The sequence below is a fragment of the Neophocaena asiaeorientalis genome, unplaced genomic scaffold, assembly GCF_003031525.2.
Source record: "Neophocaena asiaeorientalis asiaeorientalis breed wild unplaced genomic scaffold, Neophocaena_asiaeorientalis_V1.1 scaffold123, whole genome shotgun sequence".
NCBI classification, from domain to species: Eukaryota; Metazoa; Chordata; class Mammalia; order Artiodactyla; family Phocoenidae; genus Neophocaena; species Neophocaena asiaeorientalis.
In genome coordinates, this window is record NW_020173666.1 from 2,136,207 (window position 1) to 2,156,400 (window position 20,194).

Consider the following 20,194-nt stretch of genomic DNA (forward strand, 5'->3'; position numbering starts at 1 on the left):
TCTTCACATTGCCAATATCTTCATATTGGGACCATCAGACAGAGCAATCATTTTTAGAACATCAATAGTAATCTCTTGTCAGAGAGAAAAAAGTGAGGCAAAACAACAGGAAATGACACACATCATTTCCTCTTACACTTTATTGACCAAAGCAAGCCACGTGACAAAGGTATACTTCTTTAACAGGGCAAAGAAGAATAGTCCTCCCACAGGGAGATGGTGTGGATATTGGTAAACGGCAATCATCTACACGCCCCAACTTTTCCAAATATGCTGAGAAAAGGTGGTGCTGGGTAACACAGAGGAAAGAGGTCAGATCCCTCAATATATGGGATGGGAATTCAAGCAACTTTACTTAAATATCAAAAGAAAGGGTTATCACAGAAGCCTAGAGGACTTGGAATATTGATGCTTCAGATATGTGAGATATAAATGAGTGTGTATTAAACAAGTAGACAGAGAAAAGGGATTTAGAATATTTGTAAGTATGAATTACAACTCTTAGTTCTGGACATAGCACTTTATCAGTACAAACTCACAGAAGCTGCCTGTGTTCAGTGAAGGATACCATATCTCATCAGAAGCAACATGGCAGGATTACTTAATTTACATAAACACAAAACTATAGCCAAGTGGGTGGGGTATCAGAACGAGATGCATGCAAATTATATCCAGTGTCAACTCAAATGGATGCTTAACTTGCATGTATGTGAAACCCACAACCAGTTAAGTGGGGTCAACAGAGCCAGCAGGTGCCCTAATCACATATATGACCAAAATATATGAGTTCACTAAACTGCATGTTATTTTCGTAGCTCAAAACACTTGCTCTAGCAGAAGGGGGGATGCATATTGTTCCTTCCCTCTGCCAATGCTGGAAGGTTAAGTCTCTGACCAGAAGCTCTAAAATGAAAACCTTCATACTGAATCTAACCAACACTGATAACCTAGACAGCTGCCAGAGAAAAAGAAAGCAACCTTACCTACAAATGCCACCAATGGACTGTGGCAGACACCCCTTAGAGAGTAAGAAACTCATCCCCTATATCCCTAATCCCAAGAAGTATATATATGCATGTGTGTGTTGTGCATTAGTCATAAGATCTTTTTAGACAGATTCAATCATTTTACATTATACAATCATTTGTTGTACTTAAGAATTATATAATAAATATAAATTATTTCAAGAGGCTACCTCTAACTGGTTTTCATATTATTCCACCAAAGCCAATGGAATAATGTGGCATGGTTTGTTGCAGCTCTAAGACTGCCATGGTTTTGAAAGAAATCCAAGAAAAGGGTACAGCACTAATAAAGAATTGCATAAAATATTGGGGAAAAATAAGAGTCTAGGTGGCTGAAACTTAGACTTTCTTTGGAAGTGGCAGGAAAAGTACAGGCAAAAGTAATTTTTTTAAATACATAATTGCCAGATTATAAGGAACCTGAAAGGTCATACTAAGAAGTTCAGACTTATTTTATAGGTAATAAGAAATCATCAAAGAATTTTTAATCACACATGGGCTATCATCCAATCTGTGCTTTAGGAAAACAGCAGCATGGAGGAAGGAATGAATAGAGAAGGGATGCAAAGGAATTAGATCTGTAGAAGGCCAGTGAAATGCAAAGGAACCAAACTTATGCAAGAGGCAGGAAGATGAACATAAAAAGGGGCGGGGTGCAGATTGAAATACTGCAACTGCAGAAGCACTTTCCGTGATTTCCCAAGCCACTCGCTTATCAAAAGCACCTGGGGAAACTGTCAAATTCTTATTCCCTGGACAATTCCAGAATTATTAAATCAGGATCTTTAAGGATGTGGCCTAGAAAATGCCCCAGGGGCTCATGATGCAGGCAGCCCAGGCTAAGAAGTACATGTTTCCATATACTTGAGTGACTAAGCTATATTGTTTTAAATTGGGAACAAAGAAAAACAGGCTTTGCAAAGGTTGATTATAAGCTGAGGTTTGAATATATTCAGTTTAAAGTACTTGCAGGACATCCAGATGAAAAAGTCTTGTAGACAATAGACTATATAAGCTTGGAATGTAGAAAAGGGATTAGAGGACACCTTCAAGATGGCGGAAGAGTAAGACGTGGAGATCACCTTCCTCCCCACAAATACATCAGAAATACACCTACATGTGGAACAGCTCCTACAGTACACCTACTGAACGCTGGCAGAAGAACTCAGACTTCCCAAAAGGCAAATAACTCCCCCTCATACCTGGGGAGGCCAAAAGAAAAAAGAAAAAACAGAAACAAAAGAATAGGGATGGGACCTGCACCAGTGGGAGGGAGCTGTGAAGGAGGAAAGGTTTACACACACTAGGAAGCCCCTTTGCGGGCAGAGAAGAGGGTGGCGGAGGGGGGAGCTTCGAAGCCACAGAGGAGAGCACAACAACAGGGGTGCAGGGGGCAAAGCGGAGAGATTCCCGCCCAGAGGATCAGGCCCGACCAGCACTCACCAGCCCGAGAAGCTTGTCTGCTCACCCGCCGGGGCGGGCGGGGCTGCAAGCTGAGGCATGGACTTCGGCCGGAGCGCAGGGAGAGGACTGGGGTTGGCGGCGTGAACACAGCCTGCAGGGGGTTAGTGCGCCACGGCTGGCCGGGAGGGAGTCCGGGAAAAAGTCTGGACCTGCCGAAGAGGCAAGAGACCATTGTTTCAGGGTGCTCGAGGAGAGGCGATTCAGAGCACCACCTAAACGAGCTCCAGAGACAGGCGCGAGCCGCGGCTATCAGCACGGACCCCAGAGATGGGCATGAGACGCTAAGGCTACTGCTGCCGCCACCAAGAAGCCTGTGTGCGAGCACAGGTCACTCTCCACACCGCCCCTCCCGGGAGCCTGTACAGCCCGCCACTGCCGCGGTCCCGTGATCCAGCGACAACTTCCCTGGGAGGACACACGGCGCGCCTCAGGCTGCTGCAACGTCATGCTGGCCTCTGCCGCCGCAGGCTTGCCCCGCACACCGTGCCTCTCCCTCCCCCCCGGTCTGCATGAGCCAGAGCCCCCGAATCAGCTGCTCCTTTAACCCCGTCCTGTCTGAGCGAAGAACAGACGCCCTCCGGTGACCTACATGCAGAGGCGGGTCCAAATCCAAAGCTGAATCCCGGGAGCTGTGCGAACAAAGAAGAGAAAGGGAAATCTCTCCCAGCAGCCTCAGGAGCAGTGGATTAAATCTCCCCAATCAACGTGATGTACCTGCATCTGTGGAATACCTGAATAGACAATGAATCATCCCAAATTGAGGCGGTGGACTTTGGGAGCAACAATATATATTTTTTTTTCCCTTTTTGAGAGTGTGTATGTGTACGCTTCTTTGTGTGATTTTGTCTGTATAACTTTGCTTTTACCATTTCATTTGTCCTAGGGTACTGTCTGTCCGTATTTTTTCTTCTTCTTCTTTTAGTACAGTTTTTAGCATTTGTTTTAATTGGTGGATTTGTTTTTTGGTTTGGTTGCTCTCTTCTTCCTTTCTTTCCTTTTTATTCCTTTTTAATTTTTTATTTTAATAACTTTATATTATTTTACTTTTTTCTTCCTTTCTTTCTGTCTCCCTTTTCTTCAGAGCCATGTGGCTGACAGGATCTTGGTGCTCTGGCTGGGTGTCAGGCCTGTGTCTCTGAGGTGGGAAAGCCGAGTACAGGACACTGGTCCACCAGAGACCTCCAGGCTCCACGTAATACCAAATGGCAAAAGATCTCCCAGACATCTCCATCTCAACACTAAGACCCAGTTCCACTCAACAACCAGCAAGCTAGAGTGCTGGACACCCTATGCCAAACAACTACCAAGACAGGAACACAACCCGGCCTAAAATCATAATAAGGTCACATGCACCCCAAAACACAACCGGACATGGTCCTGCCCACCAGAAAGACAAGATCCAGCCTTATCCACCAGAACACAGGCACCAGTCCCCTCCACCAGGAAGCCTACACAACCCACTGAAACAACATTAGCCACCAGCAGCAGACACTAAAAACAACAGGAACTGCGACCCTGCAGGCTGCAAAGAGGAGACCCCAAACACAGTAAGTGAAGCAAAATGAGAAGACAGAGAAACATACAGCAGATGACAGAGCAAGGTAAAAACCCATCAGACCAAACAAATGGAGAGGAAATAGGCAGTCTACCTGAAAAAGAATTCAGAGTAATGATAATAAAGATGATCCAAAATCTTGGAAATAGAATGGAGAAAATACAAAAAACGTTTAACAAGGATATAGAAGAACTAAAGAGCAAACAAACAATGATGGACAAAACAATAAACGAAAATAAAAATTCTCTAGAAAGAATCAATAGCAGAATAACTGAGACAGAAGAACGGATAAGTGACCTGGAACATAAAATAGTGGAAATAACTACTGCAGAACAGAATAAAGAATAAAGAATGAAAAGAATTGAGGACAGCATCAGAGACCTCTGGGACAACATTAAATGCACCAACATTCAAATTATAGGGGTCCCAGAATAAGAACAGAAAAAGAAAGGGACTGAGAAAATATTTGAAGAGATTATAGTAGAAAACTTCCCTAATATAGGAAAGGAAATAGCTGATCAAGTCCAGGAAGCACAGAGAGTCCCACACAGGATAAATCCAAGGAGAAACATGCCAATACACATATTAATCAAACTATCAAAAATTAAAAACAAAGAAAAAATATTAAAAGCAGCAAGAGAAAAACAACAAATAACATACAAGGGAATCCCCATGAAATTAACAGCTGATCTTTCAGCAGAAACTCTGCAAGCCAGAAGGGAGTGGCAGGACATATTTAAAGTGAGGAAAGGGAAAAACCTACAGCCAAGATTACTCTACCCAGCAAGGATCTCAATCAGATTTGACGGAGAAATTAAAACCTTTACAGACAAGCAAAAGCTTAGATAATTCAGCACCACCAAACGAGCTTTACAACAAACACTAAAGGAACTTCTCTAGGCAGGAAACACAAGAGAAGGAAAAGACCTACAATAACAAACCGAAAACAATTAAGAAAATGGTAATAGGAACATAAATATCGATAATTACCTTAAATGTAAATGGATTAAATGCTCCCACCAAAAGACACAGACTGGCTGAATGGATACAAAAACAAGACCCGTATATATGCTATCTACAAGAGACCCACTTCAGACCTAGGGACACATACAGACTGAAAGTGAGGGGATGCAGAAAGATATTCCACGAAAATGGAAATCAGAAGAGAGCTGGAGTAGCAATTCTCATATCAGATAAAATAGACTTTAAAATCAAGACTATTACAAGAGACAAAGAAGGACACTACATAAGGATCAAGAGATCAATCCTAAAAGAAGATATAACAATTGTAAATATTTATGCAGCCAACATAGGAGCATCTCAATACATAAGGCAAATGCTAACAGCCATAAAAGGGGAAATTGACAGTAACACAATCATAGTAGGGGACTTTAACACCCCACTTTCACCAATGGACAGATCATCCAAAATGAAAATAAATAAGGAAACACAAGCTTTAAATGATACATTAAACAAGATGGACTTAACTGATATTTATAGGACATTCCATCCAACAACAACAGAATACAGTTTCTTCTTAAGTGCTCATGGAACACTCTCCAGGATACATAATATCTTGGGTCACAAATCAAGCCTTGGTAAATTTAAGAAAATTGAAATCATATCAAGTATCTTTTCTGACAACAACGCTGTGAGACTAGATATCAATTACAGGAAAAAATATATAAAAAATACAAACAAATGGAGGCTAAACAATACCCTACTAAATACCCAAGGGATCTCTTAAGAAATCAAAGAGGAAATCAAAAAATACCTAGAAACAAATGACAACAAAAACACGATAACCCAAAACCTATGAGACGCAGCAAAAGCAGTTCTAAGAGGGAAGTTTATAGCAATACAATCCTACATCAAGAAACAAGAAATATCTCAAATAAATAACCTAAACTTACACTTAAAGCAATTAGAGAAAGAACAATAAAACCCCAAGTTAGCAGAAGGAAAGAAATCATAAAGATCATATCAGAAATAAATGAAAAAGAAATGAAGGAAACAATAGCAAAGATCAATAAAATTAAAAGCTGGTTCTTTGAGAAGATAAACAAAATTGATAAACCATTAGCCAGACTCATCAAGAAAAAAAAGGGAGAAGACGGGCTTCCCTGGTGGCGCAGTGGTTAAGAATCTGCCTGCCAATGCAGGGGATCCGGGTTCGAGCCCTGGTCTGGGAAGATCCCACATGCCACGGAACAACTAAGCCTGTGCGCCACAACTACTGAGTCTGTGCTCTAGAGCCCGTGAGCCACAACTACTGAGACCACGTGCTGCAACTACTGAAGCCTGTGTGCCTAGGGCCTGTGTTCTGCAAAAAGAGAAGCCACAGCAATGAGAAGCCCACACACTGCAACGAAGAGTAGCCCCTGCTCTCCACAACTACAGAAAGCCTGCGTGCAGCAACGAACACCCAACCCAGCCAAAAATAAATAAAATTTTTTAAAAAAGGGAAAAGACTCAAATCAATAGAATTAGAAATGAAAAAGAAGAAGTAACAACTGACACTGCAGAAATACAAAGGTTCATGAGAGAGTACTACAAGCAACTCTATGCCAATAAAATGGACAACGTGGAAGAAATGGACACATTCTTAGAAAAGCACAACCTTCCAAGACTGAACCAGGAAGAAATAGAAAATATAAACAGACCAATCACAAGTACTGAAATTGACACTGTGATTAAAAATCTTCCAACAAACAGAAGTCCAGGACCAGATGGCTTCACAGGCAAATCTATCAAACATTTAGAGAAGAGCTAACACATAGCCTTCTCAGACTCTCCCAAATATAGCAGAGGGAGGAACACTCCCAAACTCATTCTACAAGGCCACCATCACCCTGATACCGAAACCAGACAAGGATGTCACAAAGAAAGAAAACTACAGGCCAATAGCACTGATGAACATAGATGCAAAAATCCTCAACAAAATACTAACAAACAGAATCCAACAGCACATTAAGAGGATCATACACCATGATCAAGTGGGGTTTAACCCAGGAATGCAAGGATTCTTCAATATATGCAAACCAATCAATGTGATAAGCCATATTAACAAATTGAAGGAGAAAAACCATATGATCATCTCAATAGATGCAGAAAAAGCTTTCGACAAAATTCAACACCCATTTGTGATAAAAACCCTAAAGTAAGTAGGCAGAGAGGGAACTTACCTTAACATAATAAAGGCCATATATGACAAACCCACAGTCAACATTGTTCTCAATGGTGAAAAACTGAAACCATTTCTTCTAAGATCAGGAACAAGACAAGGTTGTCCACTCTCACCAAAATTATTCAACATGGTTTTGGATGTTTTAGCCACAGCAGTCAGAGAAGAAAAGGAAATAAAAGGAATCCAAACTGGAAAAGAAGAAGTAAAGCTGTCACTGTTTGCAGAAGACATGATACTGTACATAGAGAATCCTAAAGACTCTACCAGAAAACTACTAGAGCTAATCAATGAATTTGGTAAAGTAGCAGGATACAAAATTAATGCACAGAAATTTCTTGCATTCCTATTCACTAATGATGAAAAATCTGAAAGAGAAATTCAGGAAACACTCCCATTTACCATTGCAACAAAAAGAATAAAATATCTAGGCATACCTAAGGAGACAAAGACCTGTATTCTGAAAACTATAATACACTGATGAAAGAAATTAAAGATGATACCAACAGATGGAGAGATATACCATGTTCTTGGATTGGAAGATAAAGAAATGGAATTGAGTTATTTGTAGTGAGCTGGATGGACCTAGAGTCTGTCATACAGAGCGAAGTAAGTCAGAAAGAGAAAAACAAATACCGTATGCTACCACATATATATGGAATCTGAAAAAAAATGGTTCTGAAGAACCTAGGGGCAGGACAGGAATAAAGATGCAGACGTAGAGAATGAACTTGAGGACACAGGGAGGGGGAAGGGTAAGATGGGACGAAGTGAGAGAGTGGCATGGACATATATACACTACCAAATGTAAAATAGAGAGCTAGTGGGAAGCAGCCGCATAGCACAGGGAGATCAGCTCAGTGCTTTGTGACCACCTAGAGGGCTGGGATAGGGAGGGTGGGAGGGAGACGCAAGAGGGAGGAGATATGGGGATATATGTATATGTATAGCTGATTCACTTTGTTATAAAGCAGAAACTAACACACCATTGTAAAGCAATTATATTCCAATAAGGATGTTAAAAAAAAAAAGGGATTAGAGCTAGAGCTATAGCATCACAGGATTGGAGGAGGTCTTCCAAAGAAAGAACATAATATAACAGGTGATCCGAGGAAAGAAGCTTAAAGAGCACTTACACTGAACAGTAGTGCACAGAAAGATGAACATGTTAATATTAGGGTTGGCCAAGAAAGGACAAATGTATTTAACAGATAAATCCATTAAACCAAATTGCTCCACTTGTTTACAAGTGAAGCACTATAGAAAACCAATTCATGCATTTCAAAGTAAAAGCTTCAATGTTCAGCCCAAGTTAGATGTACCAGCTGCCTATTCTATAGTTTTCTATTATCCATCCAAATATCTGCATCCATGCCACCTCAGGAGGCAAGAGGGAGGAGATATGGGGATATATGTACATGTATAGCTGATTCACTTTGTTATAAAACAGAAACTAACACACCATTGTAAAGCAATTATACTCCAATAAAGATGTTAAAAAAAAGAATGCAATAGAAGACAAAATAAAATAAAATAAAAACATGGACTCTCAATAACGCAACATCTGTAAGGCAAATAGCCCAATTAAAAATGGGTAAAAAGATGTGAATAGACATTTCTCCAAGAAGATACACAGACACGTGTATCTTCTGATTGACAAATGGCCAATAAGCATATGAAAAGATGCTCAAGATCATCAATCATTCGGGAAATGCAAATCAAAACCATAATGAAATACCACTTCACACCCTCTGGGATGGCTAAAATAAAAAATACAGAAAATAACAAGCACTGTCAAGGATGTTAGAAACAGAAACTCTCATACACTGTTGGTGGGAAAGTAAAATGCTGCAGTCACTTTGGAAAACAGTCTGGCAGTTCTTCAAAAGGTAAACAATGGAGTTATCATATGATTCAGCAATTCCACTTCTGGGTATAGACCCAAAAGAAGTAAAAACATCCATCCACACAAAAACTTGCGCACAAATGTTCATAGCAGCATAATTCAAAAAGTGAAGATAACCTATATGTCTGTATGGGCTGACGAATAAACAAAATGTGGTGCGTCCACACAATGAAATATTACTCAGCAATAAAAGGAGACGAAGAACTGAGACATGCTACAACATGCATGAACCTTTGAAAACATTATGCTAAGTGAAAGAAGTAGGTTATACAGGGCTACGTACTGTATGGTTCCATTTATATGAAATACCCAGAACAGGCAAATCCATAGAGACAGAAAGTACGTTAGTGTTTGCCGGAGGATGGGGGAGGGAGGAATGGGAACTGATTAGTAATGAGTACAGGGTTTCTTTTTGGAGTGGTGAAAATATCGGGGGATTGGTGTTGGTGGTTACACAGCTTTGTGAATAGGCTGAAAATCACTTAACTGTACACTTTAAAGGGGTGAAATTTATGATATGTGAATTATATCTCAGTAAAACTGTTAGAAACATACGGACACGGGACACGGGGGTGAAGCGGGGGTGGGATGAATTGGGAGATTAGGATTGACATACACACACCACCATGTGTAAAATACATAGCTTGTGGGAACCTGCTGTATAGCACAGGGAGCTCAGTTCAGTGCTCTGTGGTGACCTAGATGGGTGGGATGGGGGTGGGAGGGAGGTCCAAGAGGGAGGGGATATATGTATACGCATAGCTGATTCGCTTCATTGTACAGCAGAAACTGACACAGCATTGTAAAGCAACTATACCCACATAAATAAATACAGTGGCAACAACAACAACAAAAATATGGATTTCCAAGCTTCATCCTTGGATATTCTGTAGTCTGTGATTGACCCAAGAATCTGTATGTTTAAAAAGCTCCCCTGGTGATCCTAATGCTCAGTCAGGTTGGGGAATCATTGATGTACCTAGAAACTTCACCAGAGAGTTACTTGAGTTACATTTTAAGAAAAAGAAAAGATGCCAACAGAGAGAGCTCAAAATGAGCAATGCAGCAAGAGAGGCTATCTCTGCCCAAGTCCTCCAGGTCCCGAGAAAGAAGGCCCTCCTGTGGATGCCCCCAGACCCCTGCAGACCCCATTCCCACCCTCCTCACCAGATGCCCCTAAAGCACCTCCCTCAGGATTCCTTTACCAAAAACTGATGTTCCTACACTTCACCCCACCCCATCCCAGGACTCCCAAGGAGCCCCTCCACAAAAGTGTGAAAGGCTTACGTGCCTCTGAGCCCTCAGATCTGGGCTTTTTCCTTCTCAGTTTAGTAAAACCATGACTCTCGCTTGTGGAGGATAAAGTCAGGGCACCAATTTCCTGCTGGATTCACATCAGGCAGGTTTTAAAAAATAATTTTGTTTTTATTTTCATAATTACAGAAAGAAAATAAACGAGGGAAGATTCTCTTCTTTAAATACCAAGTTCAAAATATTCTGCCTTCTATAGAGACTTTCCCATCCTCCTCCATTTCCTGATTTCCCACCAGGATAAACTTGCTCCACTACACTCCATAAAGATCTTCAGATTTCTGTTACAGTCCTTACTTGATTGAAAGCCTTTTTTTTTCCTCTGCTAGAATATGTCTCTTAAATGCAAGACCTGTGATTTTTCATCTTCGTTTGCCAGCACTTATTGCAATTCCAGGTGGATAACTGAGCCTCAAAATTGTGTTAGATGAGTTGAATAAATGAATCAATACTGATTATGATTTCTTAGGGGTTGTTTTTCCTAATTGAGTTAGGGAAAGTAAAGAGATCCTTTCTCAAAGGCTAAAACCAAAATAAGGTTTTTAATAATACTAAAATTCGAGGTTTAATGGTATTAATATATTTGTATTTTCATGGCACCTTTTCCCTTTGTAATAGCAGACTACCTAGAAGAGTTACTTTTTTAAGTTTGATTTGGATTATGTCCCTCTACATTGCCCACACCTAATTAGTTTGATCCACTAATGAATTCTAAGTACATCTCTCTGAGAAATAATAAAACCTCTTCAACCACAATCAAAAGACAATATTATCCAGTGAAAATCTCAGATTCAGATTACAAAACAGATTAAGTAAAGACAGAAGTCTGTGCAAAAAAGTATACACACCTCAGGGGTAAAGGACTTCTAATAAATTTTTTATGGGATACTCCTTCATTGCAAATAAAATGTGAAATGTCACCAAAAAATAATAAAGATAAATAAACTAATGACAAAATCTTGGCAATATTTTAATACAAAATATTTATCACTTCCATTTACACAGAATGTTCCTATATATTAACTCAATTCTTCCCCATAATTATTCTGAACTAGTAAGTTTTAAAGCAACACTTTAAACCGATGTCTTTTGCACCACATTCAGAATTTGCACAACCTCAAAATTCAGTAGGTGATGTATAGAATAGTTCTGAATCTAAGATCAGGGAAATAACAGTGTTAACTCCCAAATATAATTTTCTGTATATGGGAGCCTGAATTATTCTAGTTCTGGATAATGACTTTCACACTCATCAAATAGATTTTTAGTGATTGCAGTCAATAAAGGTGGTAGTAAATTGGTAATTTATGGCAAAAGACACAAATGTAAATGCTATATTAACCTTTTCCAAAGGTACAAATCTACAACTATAACATACAGAAATTTTGGCAATAACAGATCAAATGATGATCTATTATTTCTCCTAGAAATAGCGTAGAGCCTTTTACAACTAAACTGAAAAAGGAAATGATTTCAAAGTAACCATTCCTCTGATTCTCTATGGTTTAATTAGCTAAAATTTGGAATAAAGCTCTATGTTAATGTGACATTATGATTTAACATTTAAAAACATGAAGGTCATAGAATTGAAAATGTTAAGCTTCTCATTTTGTTGTATACTGGCTGTACTACAGACCTCAACTAGCTGGATACTGGCCCATGATCCCACCATCAGAGCAGAAAACTGAGAAATGTTCTACATAATGAAACTCGAATTGATGATCATCTTGGAATAACAAAACACTTTAAGGAGCTTACGAGTATGGAAGCACTGGCACCAACACTGGTACCAAGACAGAGCCACCTCTCACGCCCAGCAGCGACCCACACAGCTAGTCAGACCTGACCTGCCAGCCAAGCCCATCTCTTGCACAGAAAGTTGAAATCTCCTCAGGCTTCTTTCATCTCATTAAGCTCTCCATCTCTGGCTTTCTACAAATCACAATTTATAAATCTTTTTCTCATTCACTCTCATGTCCCAAACACTCATGAGCATTATCTTTACACAAAGAAACATAATTAATGAAGTATAAAATCTGCACCGTATGCATTTCACTACCCTAAACTCCCCACCACAGAATGTTATACTGGTTTAAACCAATGCTTTATCCAGCTTATTATTTTGTCTCCACAGGAGCACAAAGGAACATTTAGTTGTTCTACCACTTTTTGAAAAAAACTTTCCAGAGCATCTCTCCCTCTCCACTGTGTGAGCATGCAACAACATTTTCTTTAATTTTCCCTAAAATGAAAACCCCATTCTGCTTCTGGGGACATGAATAAGTCATCTAAAAGCAGCAAGGATTTTCATTTCAGCTCCCATTCAGCTCTCTGGCAAATGATGGAGGGTCAGGTACTGGGGAAGATGGAACGAGAAACTGCAGTAATATCTATTCCTGGATTACTTTAGTCTGGCACAACTTATTCTGGACATATGGTAGACCGTGGTTTGGTCCAAGAGCAGAGAAAAAAATGCTGTTTATTCTGATTTAAATACCATTCTTATTGATGTTCTCGAAACTTTGGGTCGTTTTAGCTGAAGCAACACATTAAATAAATGCTCTGAAGAAAAAGAAGGTGGGAAGAGGATTAAGAGAATGTTAAAAGAAAGAACCATTTGGAACAGAGTCTCAACTCACTTCTCCATTTTTTTCTCATTTTTCTCCATCAGTTCCCTTCTCACTGATCATGCAGAGATATCCCAGATATTACACAGCCACCGTGAACTTCTTCTCACCTATGAAGTCCCAGAGCTCAGAGTTTATATACAGGACATTAAGATTCACTCACCAAATCTCCATGCCCTGCCTAGCAGAGGTGATGTAATCTAATCTGGAAGGAAAAGTGCTAAATCATGACACCAGCCTTCTACCCCAGTGTTTCTCACAGGCTAGCAGTGTGTGAGCTTAACCTCTCTGGGTCCCACTTTCTCCATCAAAAAATAAGGAGGGGGCTTCCCTGGTGGCGCAGTGGTTGGGAGTCCGCCTGCCGATTCGGGGGACATGGGTTCGTGCCCCGGTCCGGGAAGATCCCACATGCCGCGGAGTGGCTGGGCCCGTGAGCCATGGCCGCTGAGTCTGTGCGTCCGGAGCCTGTGCTCTGCAGCGGGAGAGGCCACAGCAGTGAGAGGCCCGCGTACCGCAAAAAATAAAAATAAAAAAATAAGGAGGGTTAATTTGATGATGTTATGGTTCAACATAGATTCAGGTTTCCTTGGATGGTTTCAGGTGATCAAGGAACAGGAAAATTAAACCTACTGTAATTTTTAGTGAGTAGCATTTTTCACTCAACAGCAATAAACTATTGTCAAAATGAATATTTCTCTTGACCATTTAATGCGTCACTCTTCAAAGTTTTATTTATACTTGTCTTTCATATCTATTTCATTAAGCTATCTCATGTAACTCTCTACCAGGTACCAGTTTACATTCCCTTTTTAATGATTCCTTTGGTAGTTTGAGCGTAGTAGGCATAGTCAAACCCAGTCTTCACCAAGGCGTAGCACAGCCAGAGTAGAAGCACAAGTAGAAATGGGCAATGCAAGTAATTTTCAAGAGTTTGCAGCATGGTCTAGAATATACTGGAACATTGGTATAGTTTGGGGTCAGTGTATGCAATAGTCCAATATTACATAAAACTGATGCCTCTGTGAACATAAACTGTCTTTAAGATCAAGAAATTTCGTCTTAGTAAAAATGGAAAGGCAGAGGTAATTCAGCTGCCAGAGCTGCTGGCTATCTTAAAGTTATACCTACTACCTTGTTCTGGACACCTTACAAACTAGGCCTCACAACAAGCCTGGTGTGGTTAATCATCCCTTTTTAGAAAGAAAGAAACAAACTCATGAGGTTAAGTAATTCATGTAAGGTTATACAACAAGTCTATGGCAGAACCTGGAGTCTAATCTGGGTTTACCTTATTGCAAACATTTGTTCTTTATACTATGGTGTCCCTCTATATTGCCTTCCAAATAGATGTTTTTATCTTGAATACAGGTAACAGTGAAGTAGCTCTAGGGTAAGTTTTTCTACCCAAAGGCAAATGATAACCTTCTTTAATAATTTAGAATGTAAAGAACAATTTGATGAATTAAATAAATATTGGAAGAGATGCGCTATTGGTATCAGTTGAATTGTGTCCCCAGAATTCACAGGTTGAAGCCCTAATCAATTCCCAGTTCTTCAGCGTGACCTTATTTGCAGAGTCTTTACAGTGGTAATAAAGTTAAAATGAGGCCATTGCGGTGGACTCTATTCCAATATTGACGGGTATCCTCATAAAAAGAGGAAATTTGGACAGAGAGACACATAGAGAGAAGGTGATGTGAAGACACAGGGAGGAGAAAACCACCTGCAAGCTGAGGAGAGAGATCTAGAACAGATCTTTCCCTCATGGGCCTCAGAAGAAACAAATCCTGCTGACACTTTGATTTTGGACTTCTAACCTCCAGAACTGTGAAATAATAAATTTCTGTTGTTTAACCCATCCAGTCTGTGATAGTTTGTTATGGCAGCCCTAGCAAACTAACACATTATCTTAAAAACATAAAATTGCATGTTGATTTGCTTAATCTTCTTAAATTATAATAATAGATTATTTAAGGATTAGAAATTTTAACATGTCAATTCTACTCTAACACAATCTTTGTAGTGGCATGAAAGGTAATATGAAATGAAGACAAATTACAGTTTTTGCAGAGGGATAAAAGTGGAGTAAGAAATAGTGATAATTTGAATGCTGAATTTATGGCCATTAAAATCTAAGACTAGGATGCCTAAGCCAGAGTGTAAATCAGTAGAAACAGAATTTAATGCCAGTTTATAATTAGTTAGGAATCTTCAGCATGAAAGAAGCTATTACCAAATAAAATAACCTAATTTTAACAAGGAAGATATAGGTTAGACTATACATATATGTGTGTGTCTGTGTGTGTATACACATATATACACACATACATAAATATATTAGAAATAAATTAAATGACAAAATCAGGAATTGCCATTTCACAAAATTTTTAATAATATGCTATAAAAATATCTAACAGTAAACTTTTAAAAATCAGTCAGAGACTTCTCCTGCCTATAAAAGCAACAACTAGAAAAATGGCAAAATATATGAAACAACGGTTTTGAGATGTTGAACAAAAGGCAGTGCAGGAGTGAAATCTCTGAGAAAAGAAAAACAAAGTGAACAGTATGAATGCCACAGATTTCTGCCTATAGAGAATTTCTGAACCATGACACAGGGATGGAATCCCAAAGAGAACCCAACAGTGTCACTGATCGAGGAACTAGAAATACAAATTTGGGAGAATGAAGTAACTAGAATTTGTAGGGTCAAATTCTAGAGATGAGAAAGCCATACAAAGAGGTCCATAAATCTTCATAAAGGTCTCGGGCTTCCCTGGTGGCACAATGGTTAAGAATCTGCCTGCCAATGAAGGGGACACAGGGTCGATCCCTGGCCCGGGAAGATCCCACATGCCGCAGAGCAACTAAGCCCGTGCACCACAACTACTGAGCCTGCGCTATAGAGCCCGCAAGCCACAACTACTGAGCCCGAGTGCTACAACTACTGAAGCCTGCGTGCCTAGAGCCCATGCTCTGCAACAAGAGAAGCCACCACAGTAGAAGCCCGTGTGCCTCATCGAAGAGTAGCCCCCGCTCGCCTCAACTAGAGAAAGCCCGTGTGCAGCAACAAAGACCCAACACAGCCAAAAATAAAAACAAATAATTAATTTTTAAAAATCTTCATAAAGGTCTCTTAGATTCTTTGGTTTCATGCCTATCTGTGGATGCATAAGTTGATATTTGACAGAGCCATACAAAGAACAAATGACAAGAAAAGAACAATTTCTGAAAATTGTAAGCCAAAGAATTGGCAGAGCTCACACAGAACTGGGAAACATTTGAGTTTCCACCAGATAGAGTGGGAAGATCTTGTTTAATATGTGAAGCATCCAGCAGAGAACACAGAAGGATCATTGCTTAGTAGTGGGGCTAAACTAGTCCTACAGTAAAAGCTACTGCAGTTATTCTCTTATAAACCTTCAAAATAAACCTCAGAAGAAACAATAACTTAACTGCTATAAAAAAAATCCCAAACTTTCTTTGAAACAATGTAAAACTACAATGTCTACAATCCAAACAAAAATCAAGAGATATATAAAAGTTGATTTATTTCCTATATACCATCAATGAACAATTGAAATTTAAAACTGAAAAAATTTTAAATATACCATTAAAAATAGCACCCCCCCCCCATTTAAAAAACTTACGTATAAATCTAATGAAACATGTACAGGATTTGTATATGGAAACTACAAAACACTGATAAAAGAAATCAAAGACCTAATTAAATGGAGATATATTCCATGTTCACAGATTGAAAAACTCAATAGTATTAATATGTCAATTCTTCTGAACTTGATCTATAGATTCAATGCAACCCTAATCAAAATTACAGCAAGCCATTTTGTAGATTCAACAAATCGATTCTAAAATGTATACGAAAAGGCAAAAGAACAAGAAAAGCCAACATGATACTGAAGAGGAACAAACTTGGGGGACACACACTACACTATTTCAAGATTAGTATTAAGCTACAGTAATCCACACAGTGTGTCACTGGTGCGAGAATAGACACAGATTAGTGGAACCAAATAAAGAGCCAAGAAATAGACCTATGCAAATCTAGTCAACCTATTTTTGATTAAGGCAATTCAAAATAGAACAGTATTTTCAACAAATGGTCCTGGAAAAATTGGACACCTATAGGTGGAAAAAAAAAAAAGACCTAGATACAGACTTTACACCACACATAAAAAGTAACACAAAATGGATTATAGACCTACATATAAAATGCAAAATTACAAAACTTCTAGAAGATAACATATGAGAAAATCTAGATGACCTTGGATTTGGGGAAGAGTTGTTTATTCAAAACCACAAGCACAATCCATGAAAGAAAAACATGGTAAATGGGACTCAATTAAAATTAAAATTTTTACGTTAAAAAAGACACTGTTGAGAGAATAAAAAGACAAGTCATAGACTGGGAGGAAATGTTTGCAAATAGCATATCTCTTAAGAGTTTGTATCTGAGATACACAAAGAATTCTTAAAAATCAGTAATAAGAAAACAAACAACCCAACTAAAAAATAAAGAACTGAGCAGACATCCAATTAAAGAAGTTACACAGATGGCAAATAAGTATATACAAAGATGCTCAACATAATTTATTTTTAGAGCACTGCAAATTAAAGCAGTGAGATACCACGACACACCTATTAGAATAGTTAAAACCCCCAAAATGAACAAAACCACCTGATGAAAATGTGGAGCAACAGGAACTCTCATTTATTGCTGGTGGGAATGAAAAATGCTATGGCCACTTTGGATGATGGTTTGGCAGTTTATTACAACGATAAATATAGTCTTATCATATGATCCAGCAAATCCACTCCTAGGTATTTATCCAACTGATCTGAAAAACTTCAGGTTTGTGTAAAAACTTGCACATCAATTGCAAACTATTATATATAGAATGGATTAACAACAAGGTCCTATTTTATGGAACAGGGAACTATCAATATATTCAATAATTCAATATCCTGTAATAAACCATAATGGAAAATAATATGAAAAAGAATATATATTCATATAATATATATATGGCTGAAACACTTTGCTGTATACCAGAAACTAACACAGCATTTTAAATCAACTATACTTCAATTTTTTAAAATGTGAAAGAAAAGACACCAAAAAAAAAAAAACTTGCACATCAATGTTTATAGCAGCTTTATTCATAATCACCAACCCTGGAAGCAACCAAGATATCCTTCAATAAGACAATGGATAAACAAACTATGATGCATCCACAAAATGGAATATTATGCAGCAATAAAAACAAATCATCTAACAAGCCACAGAAAGACATGGGTAGATCCTAAATGCATATTACTAAGTGAAAGAAGCCAGTCTGAAAAGCCTACACACTGAATGATTCTAATTATTTGACATTCTGGAAAAAGCAAAACTATAGAGATGGTAAACAGATCAGTGGCTACCAGAAGTTTGAGGATGGGGGAGGCTTGAATAGACAAAAGACAAGGGAATTTTGAAACTATTTTATATGATATTATAATGGTGAATGATATACAACTGTGCATTTGTCAAAACCCATAAAACTTTATATTACAAACTGTATATCTGTTCCCCATATATACACATACATATTTCTTTGTTCTGTTGGCTAAGAGGGCCTACAAGCAGCAATACCCCGGAAGCAAGGAGCATACTCAGTGCCCAGATCTTGGTTTCTAATACCATTCTACAATAAAACAAACCGGAACTCTTTGGAAAAACGGCTGATTTAGCATGAGGGCAGGAAATACAAAAGATGAGCCTGGAGTACTTTGCAGTACCAGAAAGTAAGGAAGTGCTCAAGTTGAACAAACAAAGAAACAAACCACATACACAATGATGCGAGCAGCTCAAAGAGCCACTGGAGCCACTGAAACAGCTCTCAGTGGCCAAAGCTGGATCAAACTGAGCAACAAAATAAATAAAATACTAGAGGTGGGGGTAGCGGATGGATGGGAGGGTGGGCAAAATGGATGAAGGGGGTCAAAATTCCAGTTATAAAATAAACAAGTCATGGGGATGTAATGTACAGCATGGTGACTATAGTTAATGATACCATATTGCATATCTGAAAGTTACTAAGAGAGCAGATCTTAAAAGCTCTCATCACAAGATAAATAAATTTTGTAACTATGTATGGTGACAAATGTTAACTAGACTTACTGTGGTGATCATTTTGCAATATATACAAATATTGAATCATTATATTGTATACTTGAAACTAATATAATGTTAAATGTCAATTATCCCTCAATAAAAAATAAATACTGAGATTATAACCCAAAGTATAAAATAAATATCTATGAATCCATACCAAAATCAAAGGGATTGAATAAATAAATAATTGGAGGAGACAAATCCTGCATGCAGATGGATCCCAAATAATTTATGAGGATAGCCCATCCTTAAGGGGGTGGAGCATAACTCCTCACTTCTAAACTGTAGGCTGTGCATAATGAATTCTTTCCGAAGAGTACAGTATTGAAAGAGAGGGGGAAAGAGTAACTTTACAGGGGAGAAGATTAATAGACAACTCACCTCAGCCAGGTGATCAAGGTAAATCATGTTCAAAGTATGTACCGTTGATATGATGTGATAAGAAAGGCAATTTACCTCTATGATCTTCTTCCCAAAAGCCCACAACCCCAGTCTAATCATGAGAAAAACACCATAAAAATTCCAGTTGAGGAACATTCTACAAAATACTTGATGAGTTCCTTAAATCTGTCAAGGTCATCTCAAAAACAACTGAAATCTGAGAAACCAACACAGCCATGATGACTAAAACATAATGTGGTATTGTGGATAGGATCCTGGAAGAGGAAAGGTATGTTTTCAAAAAAAAATCTGAATGAAGTATAGACCCTAGTTAATAATGATGTATCAACACTGGTTAATTAATTTTGACAGGTATACTATACTAATATAAAACGTTATAACAATAGAAGAGTGGGTGGGGAGTGTATGGGAACTCTGCCCTATCTTTGCAACTTTTCTGTAAAGCTAAAACCATTCCAAATACAGTTAACATTTTAAAAATACATGCAGTATGGTCCAAAATGTGTAAAAATAAAATCCACAAATAAAGCTCCATTATATTA

General features: G+C 38.6%; 1 protein-coding gene across 3 annotated transcripts in view; it reads right to left on the reverse strand.

Annotated features, from left to right (window-relative positions):
- Nucleotides 1–20,194, reverse strand: part of EPM2A (EPM2A glucan phosphatase, laforin) — a 97,607-nt gene that overhangs the window by 63,255 nt on the left and 14,158 nt on the right. The window contains exon 1 of one of the 3 annotated variants that reach the window (XM_024747955.1): nt 2,469–2,488. The exons of the other annotated variants lie outside the window; for them this stretch is intronic. The gene's annotated coding sequence lies outside the window, so the exon portion shown is untranslated. Of the gene's footprint in view, nt 1–2,468; nt 2,489–20,194 lie in introns of those variants that run through there. 3 annotated transcript variants of the gene reach the window in all.